This window comes from Ranitomeya imitator, chromosome 4 (assembly GCF_032444005.1).
Source record: "Ranitomeya imitator isolate aRanImi1 chromosome 4, aRanImi1.pri, whole genome shotgun sequence".
NCBI classification, from domain to species: Eukaryota; Metazoa; Chordata; class Amphibia; order Anura; family Dendrobatidae; genus Ranitomeya; species Ranitomeya imitator.
In genome coordinates, this window is record NC_091285.1 from 407,642,138 (window position 1) to 407,664,028 (window position 21,891).

Below are 21,891 nucleotides of genomic sequence, written 5' to 3' on the forward strand. Positions count from 1 at the left end.
ACCTTATGCAGTTGGCTCCTCCAAAGTTAACTGTTACCTATCCTAATCTAAGTGTGCTAAAATGCCCCTCTCTAGTGGGCTAATTTGAATACTGCACTCTCCCTATATACAATGGATACATGGCAGAATTAAGATATCTAACCATATAGACAGAGTAGGACATTTGAATTTAAAAACATTTAACCAGGATGGGTGTGGAGCTTAGTACATTCTTTGTAACCCCTTACACCACAACGACAATGGCAAAAGAAGAGAAAGAAATACACTCATGATGTGCACACTTCAATATAACCGACAATATGATAAAAGTAGAAATTTTATTACGCAACAGTCATAAAACTAATAAAACCAAGTATACAACCTGACCCTATATCAATGTCATCAATTCTGGTGAAAGCTGCTAGGGGAGGATATATAATGTCATCCCAGATACTAGTATCAGACATGCACTACTACCCTGATGAAGCTGTTTTTACAGCTATATGCGTTGGGTGTTGGGGATAAACTGTACCATGGCCTCTCTTGAGTGATTTGCCCTGTACATAGGGCTGAATTGGTTAAAGTCACCTGTAGGATAATGGGAGGAGCATTGTCAGGCTAGGGGGCAGTCACGACCTCCAATACAAACTATACAGTATATGTATATATATATATATATATATAAATATATATATATATATATATGCAGTGCCTTGCAAAAGTATTTGGCTCCCTGGAACTTTTCAACCTTTTCCCACATATCATGATTCAAACACAAAGATACCAAATGTAAATTTTTGGTGAAGAATCAACAACAAGTGGAACACAATTGTGAAGTTAATGAAATTTATTGGTTATTTTAAATTTTTGTTGAAAATCAAAAACTGAAAAGTGGGGCGTGCAATAATATTCGGCCTCATTACATTCAGTGCAGCAAACTCACTCCAGAAGTTCATTGTGGATCTTTAAATGATCCAATGTTGTCCTAAATGCCTAATGATGATAAATATAATCCACCTGTGTGTAATCAAGTCTCCGTATAAATGCACCTGCTCTGTGATAGTCTCAGGGTTCTGTTTGAAGCACAGAAAGCATCATGAAGACCAAGGAACCCAACAGGTAGGTCTGTGATACTGTTGTGGAGAAGTTTAAAGCTGGATTTCAATACAAAATAATTTCCAAAATTTTAAACATCCCAAGGAGCACTGTGCAAGCGATCATGTTGAAATGGAAGGAGTATCATACCACTGCAAATCTACCAAGACCCGGCCGTCCCTCTAAACTTTCATCTTAAACAAGGAGAAGACTGATTAGAGATGCAGCCAAGAGGCCCATGATCACTCTGGATGAACTGCAGAGATCTACAGCTGAGGTGGGACAGTCTGTCCATAAGACAACAATCAGTCATACACTGCACAAATCTGGCCTTTATGGAAGAGTGGCAAGAAGAAAGCCGTTTCTCAAAGATAGCCATAAAAAGTGTCGTTTAAAGTTTGCAACAAGCCACCTGGGAGACACACCAAACATGTGGAAGAAGGTGCTCTGGTCAGATGAAACCAAAATTGAACTTTTTGGCAACAATGCCAAACGATAAGGCAACACAGCTCATCACCCTGAACACACCATCCCCACTTTCAAACATGGTGGTGGCAGCATCATGGTTTGGGCCTGCTTTTCTTCAGCAGAGACAGGGAAGAAGGTTAAAATTGATGGGAAGATGGATGGAGCCAAATACAGGACCATTCTTGAAGAAAACCCATTGGAGTCTACAAAAGATCTGAAACTGGGACAGAGATTTGTCTTCCAACAAGACAATGATCCCAAACATAAAGCAAAATCTACAATGGAATGGTTCACAAATAAACGTATCCAGGTGTTAGAATGGCCAAGTCAAAGTCCAGACCTCAATCCAATCGAGAATCTGTGGAAAGAGATGAAAACTGCTGTTCACAAACGATCTCCATCAAACCTCACTGAGCTTGAGCTGTTTGCCAAGGAAGAATGGGCAAGAATTTCAGTCTCTCGATGTACAAAACTGATAGAGACATACCCCAAGGGACTTGCAGCTGTAATCGCAGCAAAAGGTGGCGCAACAAAGTATTAAGCTAAAGGGGATGAATAATATTGCACACCCCACTTTTCAGTTTTTGATTTTCCACAAAAATTTTAAATAACCGATAAAAATCGTTCAACTTCACAATTGTGTTCCACTTGTTGTTGATTCTTCACCAAAAATTTACATTTGGTATCTTTATGTTTGAAGCATGATATGTGGGAAAAGGTTGAAAAGTTCCAGGGAGCCGAATACTTTCGCAAGGCACTGTATATATGTACAGTATAAATATATACATAGTCATTTTTTACATTTTAAAAATTAAAAAAAGGAAAATGGGCTGATGTAAAAGTTTGGGCACCCTTGGAGATGTGTATGTTCAGATAACTTTGATCACTTTTCAGACCTTAATTAGCCTGTTAGGCTTATGGCTTATTCAAAAAACATTTTTATGGAGCCTTTTTTGTGTAGTTCTGGATAACAAATATCAAGTCAAGGTTATGTAAAGAATGTGGATATGTTTAAACTGCACAATTTCCTTGCAGTTTCCATGTAGAACGTTTATGCTAGTTTTTGCTCAAGGTGAATTACCTCTCAAGCTTTATATCATAGACCTGCCTCACAAATTCCTTCTAATTGCAAAGTTATTTTCCCCAGAAGGGATATTTTTTCTTTCACATTCTTTGTAAGTGTGAGGTAGTGGTCCACACAGTAATACATCTTTACATTTCGCAGGGCTGTCTGAACATATGGTAGAGGGGTGGGATTCAGCTCCTCCTCTTCGCTCATAACTTCTCCTCAGTCAATCTTTCAATTTCACTCCAGCCAAGTATAACACCTCAACTAGAACACCTCAAACTCACTGGATTTATTCTGGAATTGACACCAATTGGCATAGCAGGAATTTTACTTTACCTTTTCATTTTCATTGGCAGAGACTTGAGGAATTCTGTTTTGTCATGCATTGTGCAGGTAAGACATGGGTACAAATGATGCTGAATAAAAAGGCGGACACATATATGAGTGTGTAATAAATATGTGTAATAAATAATAAACATATATATGCATGTGTGTGAGAAATAATATATACATATAAAGGCATGTGTGTGAGAAATAATATATACATATAGAGGCATGTGTGTGAGAAATAATATATACATATAAAGGTATGTGTGTGATAAATAATATATACATATAGGTATGTGTGTGATAGATAATATATATGTATGTTTGTGTTATAAACAATATATACATATAAAGGTATGTGTGTGGTCTAGATCATGTTACTTAGATGTATGGATGTCACTAATAATATGGTGCGGTTCTAACTTGTAAGTTTTTACCTATGACTTTGTCTATCAGGCAAATATTATCTGTTAAAGGTAGTTTTCTGTGAATGTGACTAGATTTAAAATTTAAAAATCAATATAAAATGAGTTCATTGCCACTATGGCAGAAAGCTTTAAACTCTTTTTGACATTTGGGTTGCTTATGTGATCTTTATGACAATATTGAAGTCCTCATTGACAACTTTCATTCATTCATACTTCATTCATTCATGTGCAGCTAACATTATATATCTGAATAGTCATCATGGGGTTAGTATGTTGTCTGACATAGGAATTTTGGATTGTGAACCCAATTGGGACTCATGACTTGGTGCCATATCAGCAAAAACTATAAATCAATGGATGCATCAATTTAGGGATAGATGATAGATGGGTCTTTCTACAGAGCTCACTGAATTCCTTCATGGTACTGTAAAAGGATGCCACCGTTTTAACAAGTTAGTTCATGAATTTTCTTCCCTCCTAAGTATTCAACCATCAACTGCACGTGGTGTTACTGAGAAGCGGAAGCATTTATGAACCTCAGTAGTGATAAGCGAATAGTGAAATATTCGGATTCGGGAAAATCAGCACAAGTAATTTCTAATATCTGTGTTTTCGTGCCGAATAACGAATCCAAAGCAAGCCAATGGGAAAGCTGAATATTTTTCTGCTGGACCGAACAAACAGGTCTGGGGGCATGAGAAAAAAGCTGAAATGGATGGGAAAGAGCTAAAACTAAATGGGAACAGCATGGAGAAGATGCCTGCATGCCTTTCTGACTCACATATGGTATCTGGAAATAATGTTGTCAGACTATTGAGCCGGTTTTATGGATTTATAAGAAGACCTACCAAACCAAAATTAATTTTTATTTTAAGGGATACAATGCTAATAAACATTTTCCTTCATATAACATGCACAGTGGGTATGAAAAGTATTCATAGCCCTTTAAATTTTTAACTCTTTGTTTCATTGCAGCCATTTGGTAAAATCAAAAACGTTCATTTTGCGCTTTGCCACAATTCTGTCTCTGAGCTCCTTGGCCAGTTCCTTTGACCGCATGATTCTCATTTGGTCTGACATGCACTGTGAGCTGTGAGGTCTTATATAGACAGGTGTGTGCCTTTCCAAATCAAGTCCTATCAGTTTTATTAAACACAGCTAGACTCCAGTGAAGTAGAACCATCTCAAGGAGGATCACAAGAAAACGGACAGCATGTGAGTGTATGAGCAAAGGGTCTGAATACTCATGACCATGTGATATTTCAGTTTTTCTTTATTAATAAATTTGCAAAATTTTCTACATTTCTGTTTATTTTCCATCAAGATGGGGTGCAGAGTGTACATTAATGTGAAAAAAATGATCTTTTTCGAATTTACCAAATGGCTGCAATGAAACAAAGAGTGAAAAATGTAAAGGTGTCTGAATACTTTCCATATGCACTGTATATAATGCAAAATAAAAAAAAATTACAAAATTATACCTTCTCTTTAGCATATATTCCCATGGAGTGTTTTGGCTTTATTTTTTCCTTTAACATTTGTGAGAGCTCTCACTCATACATTTGATTGGTCTCTCCCTCATTCCAAATTGTTAGGTAGATAATGGAATACATATTGCCAATCACTTTGCAATGCCAGCTAAAACATGCCCATTTGAATTTTGGGCTTCGCCTGCCACCACCACGTCCACCGCCATGTCATTACGAAGCCCTCGCTTGGCATTTTCAGAGTGCCAGCAGGTGCCGTGAAACCTGAGTTTGAGAAGGGCCCTCAGGTGACCCTGTATCGTACATTTGGGAGAGCTCTCACACTCCTACATTTGGGAGGTCCCTCCCTCATCCCAAATTGTTAGCTATTTAGTGGAATTGGGGGAGCTGTGTGCTCAATGTCAGTAAATTGGATTCTACCAGACACCAAAAGCAGTAGAATTACATTTTGAATACAGTGTATGTAAGCGAGGGCCTGTATTAGGGCTCCTTTCCACTTGCGAGATAAACGTCCGTGTCTCGCATATGAAAACCAAGCTCTGGCGCTGGCACTTGGGAGGGGAGCGTGCGGCTCCATGTATTGCTATGCAGCCGCACTCTCTGCTCCCAAGTGCCGGCGCCATAGCTTGGTTTTCACATGTGAGACACAAACGTTTATCTCGCAAGTGGAAAGGAGCCCTTATGGTTAGTCTGTTAGGCCTGAAACCCATGTCAGGAACACGTACAAGCCTCATTTTACTTGGAAGCAGCCTCCTCAAGGAAAAGAGACAGGAGTGCCATTGACCAATCCGCACAAGCCCATGCATTTCTTCTGGAAACTAGACAACCAGGCAGAATGTATCTTTTGCATGGTTTTGAGCAGCAATAGAGTAATTATAGGATATGTCCCAGAGGGTGATGAGGTCTGTAGAGTGTATTACTCAGGTGACAGGCAGTGCTACAGAACTCAGTTAAAGGTCTTAGTGTCGCAATGACCATGTTCCAATATGTGTAAGGCTGCGGCATCTGTGGAGCGTATTAACCCAGCCTCTTAGACATGCTTAAAATGTACAGAAACTGGGCAATTCCCCACCATCATTATTTTTTTAGGACCCAGATTTAGAAAATTTAAGGGAAACAACAGTTTAATAAAGGGACACAAGTCTCATTTAGAAGCCTGGAAAAGCCAGCAATGGTCTTTGTTCAGCAGCGGACAATCTAAAGTGCTAACGAATATGTATGCCCTATCTATTATAATAATAATTTTTATTTATATAGCGCCAACATATTCCGCAGCACTTTACATTATAGAGGGGACTTGTACAGGCAATAGACATTACAGCATAACAATAAACACAGATCAAAACAGATACCAAGAGGAGGGAAGACCCTGCTTGCAAGCTTACAAACTATGAGGAAAAGGGGAGACACGAGAGGTGGATGGTAACAATTGCTTTCGTTGTTCGGACTAGCCATAGTGTAAGGATCGGGTGTTCATGTATAGCTGCATTAACCAGTTAACTGCCTAAGTAAGTAAGAGTACAGACACAGAGGGCTATTAACAGCATAAAGTGTATGAGAACATAATCCGAGGAACCTGATTATGGTTTAAGTTTTTTGAATGGGCAAAACAAGGATAGTTAGGTTAATGAGTTGAGGCGGTAGGTGTTATGAAAGGCAATTCAGTACCACAATGGACATAGCGGTCAGAGCACATACAGTGATCTGACAATAACCCAAAATCATAGAACGAGCTCTGAGACGTGGGAACTCTGCAGACCGCAATCCCTAATCCTCTCCAAACAACACTAGAGGCAGCCGTGGATTGCGCCTAACTCTGCCTATGCAACTCGGCACAGCCTGAGAAACTAACTAGCCTGAAGATAGAAAATAAGCCTACCTTGCCTCAGAGAAATACCCCAAAGGAAAGGGCAGCCCCCCACATATAATGACTGTGAGTAAGATGAAAAGACAAACGTAGGGATGAAATAGATTCAGCAAAGTGAGGCCCGACTTTCTTAACAGAGCGAGGATAGAAAAGGCAACTTTGCGGTCTACATAAAACCCTAAAGAAAACCACGCAAAGGGGGCAAAAAGACCCTCCGTACCGAACTAACGGCACGGAGGTACACCCTCTGCGTCCCAGAGCTTCCAGCAACAAATTAGACAAGCTGGACAGAAAAAATAGCAAACAAATAGCAAAGAAGAACTTAGCTATGCAGAGCAGCAGGCCACAGGAATGATCCAGGGAGAAGCAAGTCCAACACTGGAACATTGACAGGAAGCCAGGATCAAAGCATTAGGTGGAGTTAAGTAGAGAAGCACCTAACGACCTCACCAGATCACCTGAGGGAGGAAACTCAGAAGCCGCAGTACCACTTCCCTCCACCAACAGAAGCTCACAGAGAGAATCAGCCGAAGTACCACTTGTGACCACAGGAGGGAGCTCTGCCACAGAATTCACAACAGTACCCCCCCTTGAGGAGGGGTCACCGAACCCTCACCAGAGCCCCCAGGACAACCAGGATGAGCCACATGAAAGGCACGAACAAGATCGGGAGCATGGACATCAGAGGCAAAAACCCAGGAATTATCTTCCTGAGCATAACCCTTCCATTTAACCAGATACTGGAGTTTCCGTCTAGAAACACGAGAATCCAAAATCTTCTCCACAATATACTCCAATTCCCCCTCCACCAAAACCGGGGCAGGAGGATCAACAGATGGATCCATAGGTGCCACGTATCTCCGCAACAATGACCTATGGAATACGTTATGTATGGAAAAAGAATCTGGAAGGGTCAGATGAAAAGACACAGGATTAAGAACCTCAGAAATCCTATATGAACCAATGAAACAAGGTTTAAACTTAGGAGAGGAAACCTTCATAGGAATATGACGAGAAGATAACCAAACCAGATCCCCAACACGAAGTCGGGGACCCACACGGCGTCTGCGATTAGCGAAACGTTGAGCCTTCTCCTGGGACAAGGTCAAATTGTCCACTACATGAGTCCAAATCTGCTGCAACCTGTCCACCACAGTATCCACACCAGGACAGTCCGAAGACTCAACCTGTTCTGAAGAGAAACGAGGATGGAACCCAGAATTGCAGAAAAATGGCGAAACCAAGGTAGCCGAGCTGGCCCGATTATTAAGGGCGAACTCAGCCAAAGGCAAAAAGGACACCCAGTCATCCTGATCGGCAGAAACAAAGCATCTCAGATATGTTTCCAAGGTCTGATTGGTTCGTTCGGTCTGGCCATTAGTCTGAGGATGGAAAGCCGAGGAAAAAGACAAGTCAATGCCCATCCTACCACAAAAGGCTCGCCAAAACTTTGAAACAAACTGGGAACCTCTGTCAGAAACAATATTCTCTGGAATGCCATGTAAACGAACCACATGCTGGAAGAACAATGGCACCAAATCAGAGGAGGAAGGCAATTTAGACAAGGGTACCAGATGGACCATCTTAGAAAAGCGATCACAGACCACCCAAATGACTGACATCTTTTGAGAAACTGGAAGATCAGAAATAAAATCCATAGAGATATGTGTCCAAGGCCTCTTCGGGACCGGCAAGGGCAAAAGCAACCCACTGGCACGAGAACAGCAGGGCTTAGCCCGAGCACAAATCCCACAGGACTGCACAAAAGCACGCACATCCCGCGACAGAGACGGCCACCAAAAGGATCTAGCCACTAACTCTCTGGTACCAAAGATTCCAGGATGACCAGCCAAAACTGAACAATGAACCTCAGAGATAACTTTATTGGTCCACCTATCAGGGACAAACAGTCTCTCCGCTGGACAACGATCAGGTTTATTAGCCTGAAATTTTTGCAGCACCCGCCGCAAATCAGGGGAGATGGCAGACACAATTACTCCTTCCTTGAGGATACCCGCCGGCTCAGACAAACCCGGAGAGTCGGGCACAAAACTCCTAGACAGAGCATCCGCCTTCACATTTTTAGAGCCCGGAAGGTACGAAATCACAAAGTCAAAATGGGCAAAAAACAGCGACCAACGAGCCTGTCTAGGATTCAACCGCTTAGCAGACTCAAGATAAGTCAAGTTCTTATGATCAGTCAATACCACCACGCGATGCTTAGCTCCTTCAAGCCAATGACGCCACTCCTCGAATGCCCACTTCATGGCCAGCAACTCTCGGTTGCCCACATCATAATTTCGCTCAGCAGGCGAAAACTTCCTGGAAAAAAAAGCGCATGGTTTCATCACTGAGCAATCAGAACCTCTCTGCGACAAAACAGCCCCTGCTCCAATCTCAGAAGCATCAACCTCGACCTGGAACGGTAGAGAAACATCTGGTTGACACAACACAGGGGCAGAAGAAAAACGACGCTTCAACTCTTGAAAAGCTTCCACAGCAGCAGAAGACCAATTGACCACATCAGCACCCTTCTTGGTCAAATCGGTCAATGGTTTGGCAATACTAGAAAAATTGCAGATGAAGCGACGATAAAAATTAGCAAAGCCCAGGAACTTTTGCAGACTTTTCAGAGATGTCGGCTGAGTCCAATCATGGATGGCTTGGACCTTAACAGGATCCATCTCGATAGTAGAAGGGGAAAAGATGAACCCCAAAAATGAAACCTTCTGCACACCAAAGAGACACTTTGATCCCTTCACAAACAAAGAATTAGCACGCAGGACCTGAAAAACTGTTCTGACCTGCTTCACATGAGACTCCCAATCATCCGAGAAGACCAAAATGTCATCCAAGTACACAATCAGGAATTTATCCAGGTACTCTCGGAAGATATCATGCATAAAGGACTGAAACACTGATGGAGCATTGGCAAGTCCGAATGGCATCACTAGATACTCAAAATGACCCTCGGGCGTATTAAATGCAGTTTTCCATTCATCTCCTCGCCTGATTCGCACCAGATTATATGCACCACGAAGATCTATCTTGGTGAACCAACTAGCCCCCTTAATCCGAGCAAACAAATCAGATAACAATGGCAAGGGGTACTGAAATTTAACCGTGATCTTATTTAGAAGGCGGTAATCTATACAAGGTCTCAGCGAACCATCCTTCTTGGCTACAAAAAAGAACCCTGCTCCTAATGGTGACGATGACGGGCGAATATGCCCCTTCTCCAGGGATTCCTTCACATAACTGCGCATAGCGGCGTGCTCAGGCACGGATAAATTAAACAGTCGACCTTTTGGGAATTTACTACCAGGAATCAAATTGATAGCACAATCACAATCCCTATGCGGAGGTAGGGCATCGGACTTGGGCTCATCAAATACATCCCGGTAATCAGACAAGAACTCTGGAACCTCAGAAGGGGTGGATGACGAAATTGACAGAAATGGAACATCACCATGTACCCCCTGACAACCCCAGCTGGACACCGACATGGATTTCCAATCTAATACTGGATTGTGGGCTTGTAGCCATGGCAACCCCAACACGACCACATCATGCAGATTATGCAACACCAGAAAGCGAATAACCTCCTGATGTGCAGGAGCCATGCACATGGTCAGCTGGGTCCAGTACTGAGGCTTATTCTTGGCCAAAGGCGTAGCATCAATTCCTCTCAATGGAATAGGACACTGCAAGGGCTCTAAGAGAAACCCACAACGCTTAGCATACTCCAAGTCCATCAAATTCAGGGCAGCGCCTGAATCCACAAATGCCATGACAGAATACGATGACAAAGAACAGATCAAGGTAACGGACAGAAGAAATTTTGACTGTACCGTACCAATGGTGGCAGACCTAGCGAACCGCTTAGTGCGCTTAGGACAATCAGAGATAGCATGAGTGGAATCACCACAGTAGAAACACAGCCCATTCAGACGTCTGTGTTCTTGCCGTTCAACTCTGGTCAAAGTCCTATCGCACTGCATAGGCTCAGGTTTAAGCTCAGGTAATACCGCCAAATGGTGCACAGATTTACGCTCACGCAAGCGTCGACCGATCTGAATGGCCAAAGACATAGACTCATTCAAACCAGCAGGCATAGGAAATCCCACCATGACATCCTTAAGGGCTTCAGAGAGACCCTTTCTGAACATAGCTGCCAGCGCAGATTCATTCCATTGAGTGAGCACGGACCACTTTCTAAATTTCTGACAATATACCTCTATCTCATCCTGACCCTGACAAAGAGCCAGCAAATTTTTCTCTGCCTGATCCACTGAATTAGGTTCATTGTACAGCAATCCGAGCGCCAGGAAAAACGCATCAATATTACTCAATGCAGGATCTCCTGACGCAAGAGAAAATGCCCAGTCCTGAGGGTCGCCGCGCAAAAAAGAAATAACAATCAAAACCTGTTGAACTGGATCACCAGAGGAGCGAGGTTTCAAGGCCAGAAATAATTTACAATTATTTTTGAAACTCAGAAACTTAGTTCTATCTCCAAAAAACAAATCAGGAATAGGAATTCTTGGTTCTAACATAGATTTCTGATCAATAGTGTCTTGAATCTTTTGTACTCTTGCCGAGAGCTGATCCACAAATGAAGACAGACTTCTAATGTCCATCGCTACACCTGTGTACTGAACCACCCAAATGTCTAGGGGAAAAAAAAGGCAAAACACAGTGCAAAGAAAAAAAAATGGTCTCAGAACTTCTCCTTTCCCTCTATTGAGAATCATTAGTACTTTTGGCTTCCTGTACTGTTATGAAAGGCAATTCAGTACCACAATGGACATAGCGGTCAGAGCACATACAGTGATCTGACAATAACCCAAAGTCATAGAACGAGCTCTGAGACGTGGGAACTCTGCAGACCGCAATCCCTAATCCTCTCCAAACAACACTAGAGGCAGTCGTGGATTGCGCCTAACTCTGCCTATGCAACTCGGCACAGCCTGAGAAACTAACTAGCCTGAAGATAGAAAATAAGCCTACCTTGCCTCAGAGAAATACCCCAAAGGAAAAGGCAGCCCCCCACATATAATGACTGTGAGTAAGATGAAAAGACAAACGTAGGGATGAAATAGATTCAGCAAAGTGAGGCCCGACTTTCTTAACAGAGCGAGGATAGAAAAGGCAACTTTGCGGTCTACATAAAACCCTAAAGAAAACCACGCAAAGGGGGCAAAAAGACCCTCCGTACCGAACTAACGGCACGGAGGTACACCCTTTGCGTCCCAGAGCTTCCAGCAACAAATTAGACAAGCTGGACAGAAAAAATAGCAAACAAATAGCAAAGAAGAACTTAGCTATGCAGAGCAGCAGGCCACAGGAATGATCCAGGGAGAAGCAAGTCCAACACTGGAACATTGACAGGAAGCCAGGATCAAAGCATTAAGTGGAGTTAAGTAGAGAAGCACCTAACGACCTCACCAGATCACCTGAGGGAGGAAACTCAGAAGCCGCAGTACCACTTCCCTCCACCAACAGAAGCTCACAGAGAGAATCAGCCGAAGTACCACTTGTGACCACAGGAGGGAGCTCTGCCACAGAATTCACAACAGGTAGGCCAGTCTGAACAAATGCATTTTTAGGGCACGCCTAAAACTGTGGGGATCGGGGATTAATCGTATTAACCTGGGAAGTGCATTCCAAAGAATTGGCGCAGCACGTGAAAAGACTTGGAGATGGGAGTGGGAGGTTCTGATTATTGAGGATGTTAACCTCAGGTCTAACTAAGTATCTAACTAATAATTTGTGAACAGACATATATCCTGACAAGGGACAACTAAATGCTGCGCTGGGACAATGAACTGAACGTGGTTGCTGACTGTTGTGTCTGTGCAACTGCAGGTTGTGGGCAACCAGCTCCAAATGATTGCCTGTGGATTTAGAATGGGATGTACTAACAGCTCCTGTGTGGGTCTTGATACTTTTATATGGGACAGTTTAAAGGTATGTGCAGACGTAGATGGAACCTCTGCGGATGTTTCCGCACCTGTTTTGAGAAATCTGCAGGTAAAAAGCACTGCGTTTTAGCTGCGGATTTACTGCGGATGTACCTCGGATTTTATGCGGTTTTTGTTCGGATTCCACCTGTGGTTTTACACATCCTATTATGGAGCAAGTGTAAAGCGCTGCGGAATCCGCACAAAGAATTGACATGCTGCGGAATAAACAACGCTACGTTTCCACGTGGTTTTTTCCGCAGCATGTGCACTGCTGATTTTGTTTTCCATAGGTTTACATGGTACAGTACTGTAAACTCAAGGAAAACAGCTGCGAATCTGCAGCGTCAAAACCACTGCGGATCCGCAGCAAAATCCGCAACGTATGCACATACCCTAAGGTGTTGAGGTTACAAATAGATAGTTACATGTATGCCAGAGATGGATATACCTGCCACAGACTACTAAAGCGTGCATTTTTTAACAAAGCTGGAGCTGTAGTATTCCAGGATTTTCCTACTAAATGTAGAGTATGTAGCGCAATGACTTTTGGCATATATTTGCCCAGTTATGTACTGTATATTAGCACATCTGATTATGCGCTTTGAGATTTTCTCTGTGTATATACCAAGCGTAAACCAAATAGATGTGAATATAGCTGAAATGTTACAGAAATATGAAAGTTAAACTATACATTTCCCAAATAATCGAAATATTGGAGATGTCATATGAGACATTATAGTGCAAACCTGCGGAGTGTAATTGGATACAATTAAAAAATGCTATGTATGACATATCATTAATTTCCAAAAAATTTTTGTGGTTTCTTAGAAACACTAATTCTCTCCTAGTAAAAAGAAATGCGGAACCTGAATATACACATTGAAGGCATTATCCCGAGGCATCTCACTAAAACATATAAAAAGAATGTGTATTGCAGCTCCCAACATCTTGTGCTTTAACCACTCACAGATGCAATTTATAGAAAATCCACATTTATGTTCTGTTGGCTTTATGTTTAAATACACCAACCTCAAAAAAGATTTAAGATGGGTGTTTTAGCTAATTAGCTATTTTTATTCATAACACTGGGCTTGGTTTACACTTGGTGGTTTTCTGGTATTTTTCTCGACATTGTGGTTTGTTAACACATTGTCCAGATGTTAGTGAAAGTTTTTGGGAGCCCTATTCCGAGTTAGGTTTAGTGAATAGTGAGGTTTTGACAACTGACAACGCATTAACTCCTTCAGCATACTGTTTTATGCTGTGCAGACTCTTCTGCAGTGAACAAACAAGCATCTAAGTAATCATATGAAAATCCATATCAAGCTATATAAAATTCTAGATGGTCTAAACATATGTATAAAGTATTGTTTAATAGTTTTAGGTAGGTGTGCAAACAATGACGAAAATAAGAATAAAAAATAAAGAATCAACTCTTCTATCAATTAACAAAATGCAAAGTAAATGAAGAAAATATAAATCTAAATCAAATAAATAATTAGTGTGACCATCCCTTGCCAGAGAATGGTAGAATAATGAGTGTCTGCAGGCAACAGTGAAGCATGGTGGAGGATATTTGCAAATTTGGTGCTTCATTTCTGCAAATGGATCTGTCCTAGCTAGACATAGCCATAGAAATTTGACTCTTTTGCCTCTGATTTTGCTGTGGATTTTTAGGCTGTTTTTGCAGTGTTTTTTTAAGTATTTGGTTTTCTCATTAATCCTGCTGAGGATAACTTTGTAAAACATTAATAACATGAGCAAGAAATAGTTACATAAGTTTGTCAGGTTTAGTCTAAAGCCGAAGCGCTGCCAACTTTTGAACACAGGTGTGTTATGACCTGGTGGTCAGAGCACACGGAATGACCTGATAATTACTGATAATATAGGACGAGCTCTGGGACGTGGGAACTCTGCTGACCGCAATCCCTAATCCTATCAACCACACTAGAAATAGCCGTGGATTGCGCCTAATGCTCCCTATGCAACTCGGCACAGCCTAAGAAACTAGCTAGCCCTGAAGATAGAAAAATAAAGCCTACCTTGCCTCAGAGAAATTCCCCAAAGGAAAAGGCAGCCCCCCACATATAATGACTGTGAGTAAAGATGAAAATACAAACACAGAGATGAAATAGATTTAGCAAAGTGAGGCCCGACATACTGAACAGACCGAGGATAGGAAAGGTTACTTTGCGGTCAGCACAAAAACCTACAAAAAGACCATGCAGAGGGCGCAAAAAGACCCTCCACACTGACTCACGGTGCGGAGGCGCTCCCTCTGCGTCCCAGAGCTTCCAGCAAGCAAGAACAATCGAAATAGCAAGCTGGACAGAAAAATAGCAAACCAGAGAAAAACAAGCAGTCACTTAGCTTCTGCTGGGAAGACTGGTCACAAGAACGATCCAGGAGTGAACTAGACCAACACTGGAACATTGACAGGTGGCCAGGAGCAAAGATCTAAGTGGAGTTAAATAGAGCAGCCAGCTAACGAATTAACCTCGTCACCTGAGGAAGGAAACTCAGAAACACCCACAGCCACCAGAGAAAGTCCATGGACAGAACCAGCCGAAGTACCATTCATGACCACAGGAGGGAGCCCGACAACAGAACTCACAACAGTACCCCCCCCTTGAGTAGGGGTCACCGAACCCTCACCAGAGCCCCCAGGCCGACCAGGACGAGCCAAATGAAAGGCACGAACCAGATCGCCAGCATGAACATCAGAGGCAAAAACCCAGGAATTATCTTCCTGACCATAACCCTTCCACTTGACCAGGTACTGGAGTTTCCGTCTCGAAATACGAGAATCCAAAATCTTCTCCACCACATACTCCAACTCCCCCTCAACCAACACCGGGGCAGGAGGATCAATGGATGGAACCACAGGCGCCACGTATCTCCGCAACAATGACCTATGGAACACATTATGGATGGCAAAAGAAGCAGGAAGGGCCAAACGAAATGACACAGGATTGATAACCTCAGAAATCTTATACGGACCAATGAAACGAGGCTTAAACTTAGGAGAGGAAGCCTTCATAGGAACATAACGAGATGACAACCAAACCAAATCCCCAACACGTCCCCCAAGTCGGGGACCCACACAACGCCGGCGGTTAGCGAAACGTTGAGCCTTCCCCTGGGACAATGTCAAATTGTCCACCACATGAGTCCAAATCTGCTGCAACCTATCCACCACAGTATCTACACCAGGACAGTCCGAAGACTCAACCTGCCCTGAAGAGAAACGCGGATGGAAACCAGAATTGCAGAAAAACGGCGAAACCAAAGTAGCCGAGCTGGCCCGATTATTAACCCCTTTACCCCCAAGGGTGGTTTGCACGTTAATGACCGGGCCAATTTTTACAATTCTGACCACTGTCCCTTTATGAGGTTATAACTCTGGAACGCTTCAATGGATCCTGGTGATTCTGACATTGTTTTCTCGTGACATATTGTACTTCATGACAATGGTAAAAATTATTTGATAGTACCTGCGTTTATTTGTGAAAAAAACGGAAATTTGGCGAAAATTATGAAAATTTCGCAATTTTCCAAATTTGAATTTTTATGCAATTAAATCACAGAGATATGTCACACAAAATACTTAATAAGTAACATTTCCCACATGTCTACTTTACATCAGCACAATTTTGGAACCAAAATTTTTTTTTGTTAGGGAGTTATAAGGGTTAAAAGTTGACCAGCAATTTCTCATTTCTACAACACCATTTTATTTTAGGGACCACATCTCATTTGAAGTCATTTTGAGGGGTCTATATGATAGAAAATACCCAAGTGTGACACCATTCTAAAAACTACACCCCTCAAGGTGCTCAAAACCATATTCAAGAAGTTTATTAACCCTTCTGGTGCTTCACAGGAATTTTTTGAATGTTTAAATAAAAATGAACATTTAACTTTTTTTCACAAAAAATTTAATTCAGCTCCAATTTGTTTTATTTTACCAAGGGTAACAGGAGAAAATGGACCCCAAACATTGTTGTACAATTTGTCCTGAGTATGCCAATACCCCACATGTGGGGGTAAACCACTCTTTGGGCGCATGGCAGAGCTCGGAAGCGAAGGAGTGCCATTTGACTTTTCAATGCAAAATTGACTGGAATTGAGATGGGACGCCATGTTTCGTTTGGAGAGCCCCTGATGTGGCTAAACATTGAAACCCCCCACAAGTGACACCATTTTGGAAAGTAGACCCCCTAAGGAACTTATCTAGAGGTGTGGTGAGCACTTTGACCCAACAAGTGCTTCACAGAAGTTTATAATGTAGAACCGTAAAAATAAAAAATCATATTTTTTCACAAAAATTATCTTTTTGCCCCCAATTTTTTATTTTCCCAAGGGTAAGAGAAGAAATTGGACCCCAAAAGTTGTTGTACAATTTGTCCTGAGTACGCTGATACCCCATATGTGGTGGTAAACCACTGTTTGGGTGGATGGGAGAGCTCGGAAGGGAAGGAGCGCCGTTTGACTTTTCAAAGCAAAATTGACAGGAATTGAGATGGGACGCCATGTTGCGTTTGAAGAGCCACTGATGTGCCTAAACATTGAAACCCCCCACAAATGACACCATTTTGGAAAGTAGACCCCCTAAGGAACTTATCTAGAGGTGTGGTGAGCACTTTGACCCACCAAGTGCTTCACAGAAGTTTATAATGCAGAGCCGTAAAAATAAAACAAAATTTTTTTCCCACAAAAATTATTTTTTTAGCCCCCAGTTTTGTATTTTCCTGAGGGTAACAGGAGAAATTGGACCCCAAAATTTGTTGCCCAATTTGTCCTGAGTGCGATGATACACCATATGTGGGGGGAACCACTGTTTGGGCACATGGGAGGGCTCAGAAGGGAAGGAGTGCCATTTGAATGCAGACTTAGATGGAATGGTCTGCAGGTGTCACATTGCGTTTGCAGAGCCCCTAATGTACCTAAACAGTAGAAACCCCCCACAAGTGACACCATTTTGGAAAGTAGACCCCCTTAGGAACTTATCTAGATGTGTGCTGAGCGCTTTGACCCACCAAGGGCTTCACAGAAGTTTATAATGGAGAGCCGTAAAAATAAAACAAAAATTTTTTCCCACAAAAATTATTTTTTAGCCCCCAGTTTTGTATTTTCCCGAGGGTAACAGGAGAAATTCGACCCCACAATTTGTTGTCCAATTTGTCCTGAGTGCGCTGATACCCCATATGTGGGGGGGAACCACTGTTTGGGCGCATGGGAGGGCTCGGAAGGGAAGGAGCTCCATTTGGAATGAGGACTTAGATGGAATGGTCTGCAGGTGTCACATTGCGTTTGCAGAGCCCCTAATGTACCTAAACAGTAGAAACCTCCCACAAGTGACACCATTTTGGAAACTAGACCCCCTAAGGAACTCATCTAGATGTGTTGTGATAGCTTTGAACCCCCAAGTGTTTCACTACAGTTTGTAACGCAGAGCCGTGAAAATTAAAAAAAAAAATCTTTCCCCCCAAAATTATTTTTTAGCCCCCAGTTTTGTATTTTCCCGAGGGTAAGAGGAGAAATTCGACCCCAAAAGTTGTTGTCCAATTTGTCCTGAGTACGCTGATACCCCGTATGTTGGGGGAAACCAACGTTTGAGTGCATGGCAGAGCTCGGAAGGGAAGGAGCGCCATTTGGAATGCAGACTTAGATGGAATGGTCTGCAGACGTCACATTGCGTTTGCAGAACCCCTAATGTACCTAAACAGTAGAAACCCCCCACAAGTGACCCCATATTGGAAACTAGACCCCCCAGGGAACTAATCTAGATGTGTTGTGAGAACTTTGAACCCCCAAGTGTTTCACTACAGTTTATAACGCAGAGCCGTGAAAATAAAAAATCTTTTTTTTTCCCACAAAAAATATGTTTTAGCCCCGAGTTTTGTATTTTCCCAAGGGTAACAGGAGAAATTGGACCCCAAAAGTCGTTGTCCTATTTGTCCTGAGTACACTGATACACCATATGTTGGGGTAAACCCCTGTTTGGGCACACGGGAGAGCTCGGAAGGGAAGAAGCACTGTTTTACTTTTTCAACGCAGAATTGGCTGGAATTGAGATCGGACGCCATGTCGCGTTTGGAGAGCCCCTGATGTGCCTAAACAGTGGAAACCCCCCAATTATAACTGAAACCCTAATCCAAACACATCCCTAACCCTAGTCCCAACAGTAACCCTAACCACACCTCTAACCCTGACACACCCCTAACCCTAATCCCAACCCTATTCCCAACCGTAAATGTAATCTAAACCCTAACTGTAACTTTAGCCCCAATCCAAACTGTAGCCCTAGCCCTAACCCTAACCCTAATCCTAACCCTAGCCCTAACCCTAGCCCTAACCCTAGCCCTAACCCTAGCCCTAGCCCTAACCCTAGCCCTAACCCTAGCCCTAACCCTAACCCTAGCCCTAACCCTAGCCCTAGCCCTAACCCTAACCCTAGCCCTAACCCTAGCCCTAACCCTAGCCCTAACCCTAGCCCTAACCCTAACCCTAACCCTAGCCCTAACCCTAGCCCTAACCCTAGCCCTAACCCTAGCCCTAACTCTAACCCTAGCCCTAATGGGAAAATGGAAATAAATACATTTTTTTAATTTTTCCCTAACTAAGGGGGTGATGAAGGGGGGTTTGATTTACTTTTATAGCGGGTTTTTTAGCGGATTTTTATGATTGGCAGCCGTCACACACTGAAAGACGCTTTTTATTGCAAAAAATATTTTTTGCGTTACCACATTTTGAGAGCTATAATTTTTCTATATTTTGGTCCACAGAGTCATGTGAGGTCTTGTTTTTTGCGGGACGAGTTGATGTTTTTATTGGTAACATTTTCGGGCACGTGACATTTTTTGATCGCTTTTTATTCCGATTTTTGTGAGGCAGAATTACCAAAAACCAGCTATTCATGAATTTCTTTTGGGGGAGGCGTTTATACCGTTCCGCGTTTGGTAAAATTGATGAAGCAGTTTTATTCTTCGGGTCAGTACGATTACAGCGACACCTCATTTATATCATTTTTTTATGTTTTGGCGCTTTTATACGATAAAAACTATTTTATAGAAAAAATAATTATTTTTGCATCGCTTTATTCTCAGGACTATAACTTTTTTATTTTTTTGCTGATGATGCTGTATGGCGGCTCGTTTTTTGCGGGACAAGATGATGTTTTCAGCGGTACCATGGTTAGTTATATCTGTCTTTTTGATCGCGTGTTATTCCACTTTTTGTTCGGCGGTATGATAATAAAGCGTTGTTTTTTGACTCGTTTTTTTTTTTTTTTCTTACGGTGTTTACTGAAGGGGTTAACTAGTGGGCCAGTTTTATAGGTCGGGCCGTTACGGATGCGGCGATACTAAATATGTGTACTTTTATTGTTTTTTTTTTTTTATTTAGATAAAGAAATGTATTTATGGGAATAATATTTTTATTTTTTTTTCATTATTTTGGAATATTTTTTTAATTTTTTTTACACATTTGAAATTTTTTTTTTTTACTTTTTTACTTTGTCCCAGGGGGGGACATCACAGATCAGTGATCTGACAGTTTGCACAGCACTCTGTCAGATCACTGATCTGACATGCAGCGCTGCAGCCTTCACAGTGCCTGCTCTGAGCAGGCTCTGTGAAGCCACCTCCCTCCCTGCAGGACCCGGATCCGCGGCCATCTTGGATCCGGGGCTGGAGGGAGCAGGGAGGGAGGTGAGACCCTCGCAGCAACGCGATCACATCGCGTTGCTGCGGGGGGCTCAGGGAAGCCCGCAGGGAGCCCCCTCCCTGCGCGGTGCTTCCCTGTACCGCCGGCACATCGCGATCATCTTTGATCGCGGTGTGCCGGGGGTTAATGTGCCGGGGGCGGTCCGTGACCGCTCCTGGCACATAGTGCCGGATGTCAGCTGCGATAAACAGCTGACACCCGGCCGCGATCGGCGGCGCTCCCCCCGTGAGCGCTGCCGATCGCATATGACGTAGTATTGCGTCCTTGGGAAGTAAAGCCCACCCCACATGGACGCAATAGTACGTCTAATGGCAGAAAGGGGTTAAGGGCAAACTCAGCCAACGGCAAAAAGGGCACCAAATTATCCTGATCAGCAGAAACAAAGCATCTCAGATATGTTTCCAAAGTCTGATTAGTTCATTCGGTTTGGCCATTTGTCTGAGGATGGAAAGCCGAGGAAAAAGACAAATCAATGCCCATCCTAGCACAAAAAGATCGCCAAAACCTCGAAACAAACTGGGAACCTCTGTCAGAAACAATGTTTTCCGGGATACCATGTAAACGAACCACATGCTGGAAAAATAGTGGCACCAAATCAGAGGAGGAAGGCAATTTAGACAAGGGTACCAAATGGACCATCTTAGAAAAGCGATCACAAACCACCCAAATGACCGACATCTTTTGAGAGACGGGGAGATCCGAAATAAAATCCATAGAAATATGCGTCCAGGGCCTCTTCGGGACCGGCAAGGGCAAAAGCAACCCACTGGCACGAGAACAGCAGGGCTTAGCCCGAGCACAAGTCCCACAGGACTGCACAAAAGAACGCACATCCCGTGACAAAGACGGCCACCAAAAGGATCTAGCCACCAAATCTCTGGTACCAAAGATTCCAGGATGCCCAGCCAACACTGAACAATGAATCTCAGAGATAACTCTACTAGTCCATCTATCAGGGACAAACAGTTTCTCTGCTGGGCAACGGTCAGGTCTATCAGCCTGAAATTTTTGCAGCACCCGCCGCAAATCAGGGAAGATGGCAGACAAAATTACCCCCTCTTTGAGAATACCCGCCGGCTCAGGAACACCCAGAGAGTCAGGCACAATACTCCTTGACAGGGCATCAGCCTTCACATTCTTAGAGCCCGGAAGCTACGAAACCACAAAATCAAAACGGGAGAAAAATAACGACCATCGAGCCTGTCTCGGATTCAACTGTTTGGCAGACTCAAGATAAGTCAAATTCTTGTGATCTGTCAAGACCACCACGCGATGCTTGGCTCCTTCAAGCCAATGACGCCACTCCTCGAATGCCCACTTCATGGCCAACAACTCTCGATTACCAACATCATAATTGCGCTCAGTAGGCGAAAACTTTCTAGAAAAGAAAGCACATGGCTTCATCACCGAGCCATCAGAACTTCTTTGCGACAAAACAGCCCCAGCTCCAATCTCAGAAGCATCAACCTCAACCTGA

The 21,891-nt window shown here is 42.9% G+C and overlaps 1 protein-coding gene across 1 annotated transcript in view; it reads left to right on the top strand.

Annotated features, from left to right (window-relative positions):
* The first annotated feature begins 2,866 nt into the window (after positions 1–2,866).
* The window catches only part of LOC138676256 (collagen alpha-1(VII) chain-like), an 831,262-nt gene continuing 812,237 nt past the window's right edge, over positions 2,867–21,891 (top strand). The window contains exon 1 of the mRNA XM_069765365.1: positions 2,867–3,004. The gene's annotated coding sequence lies outside the window, so the exon portion shown is untranslated. The remainder of the gene's footprint in view (positions 3,005–21,891) is intronic.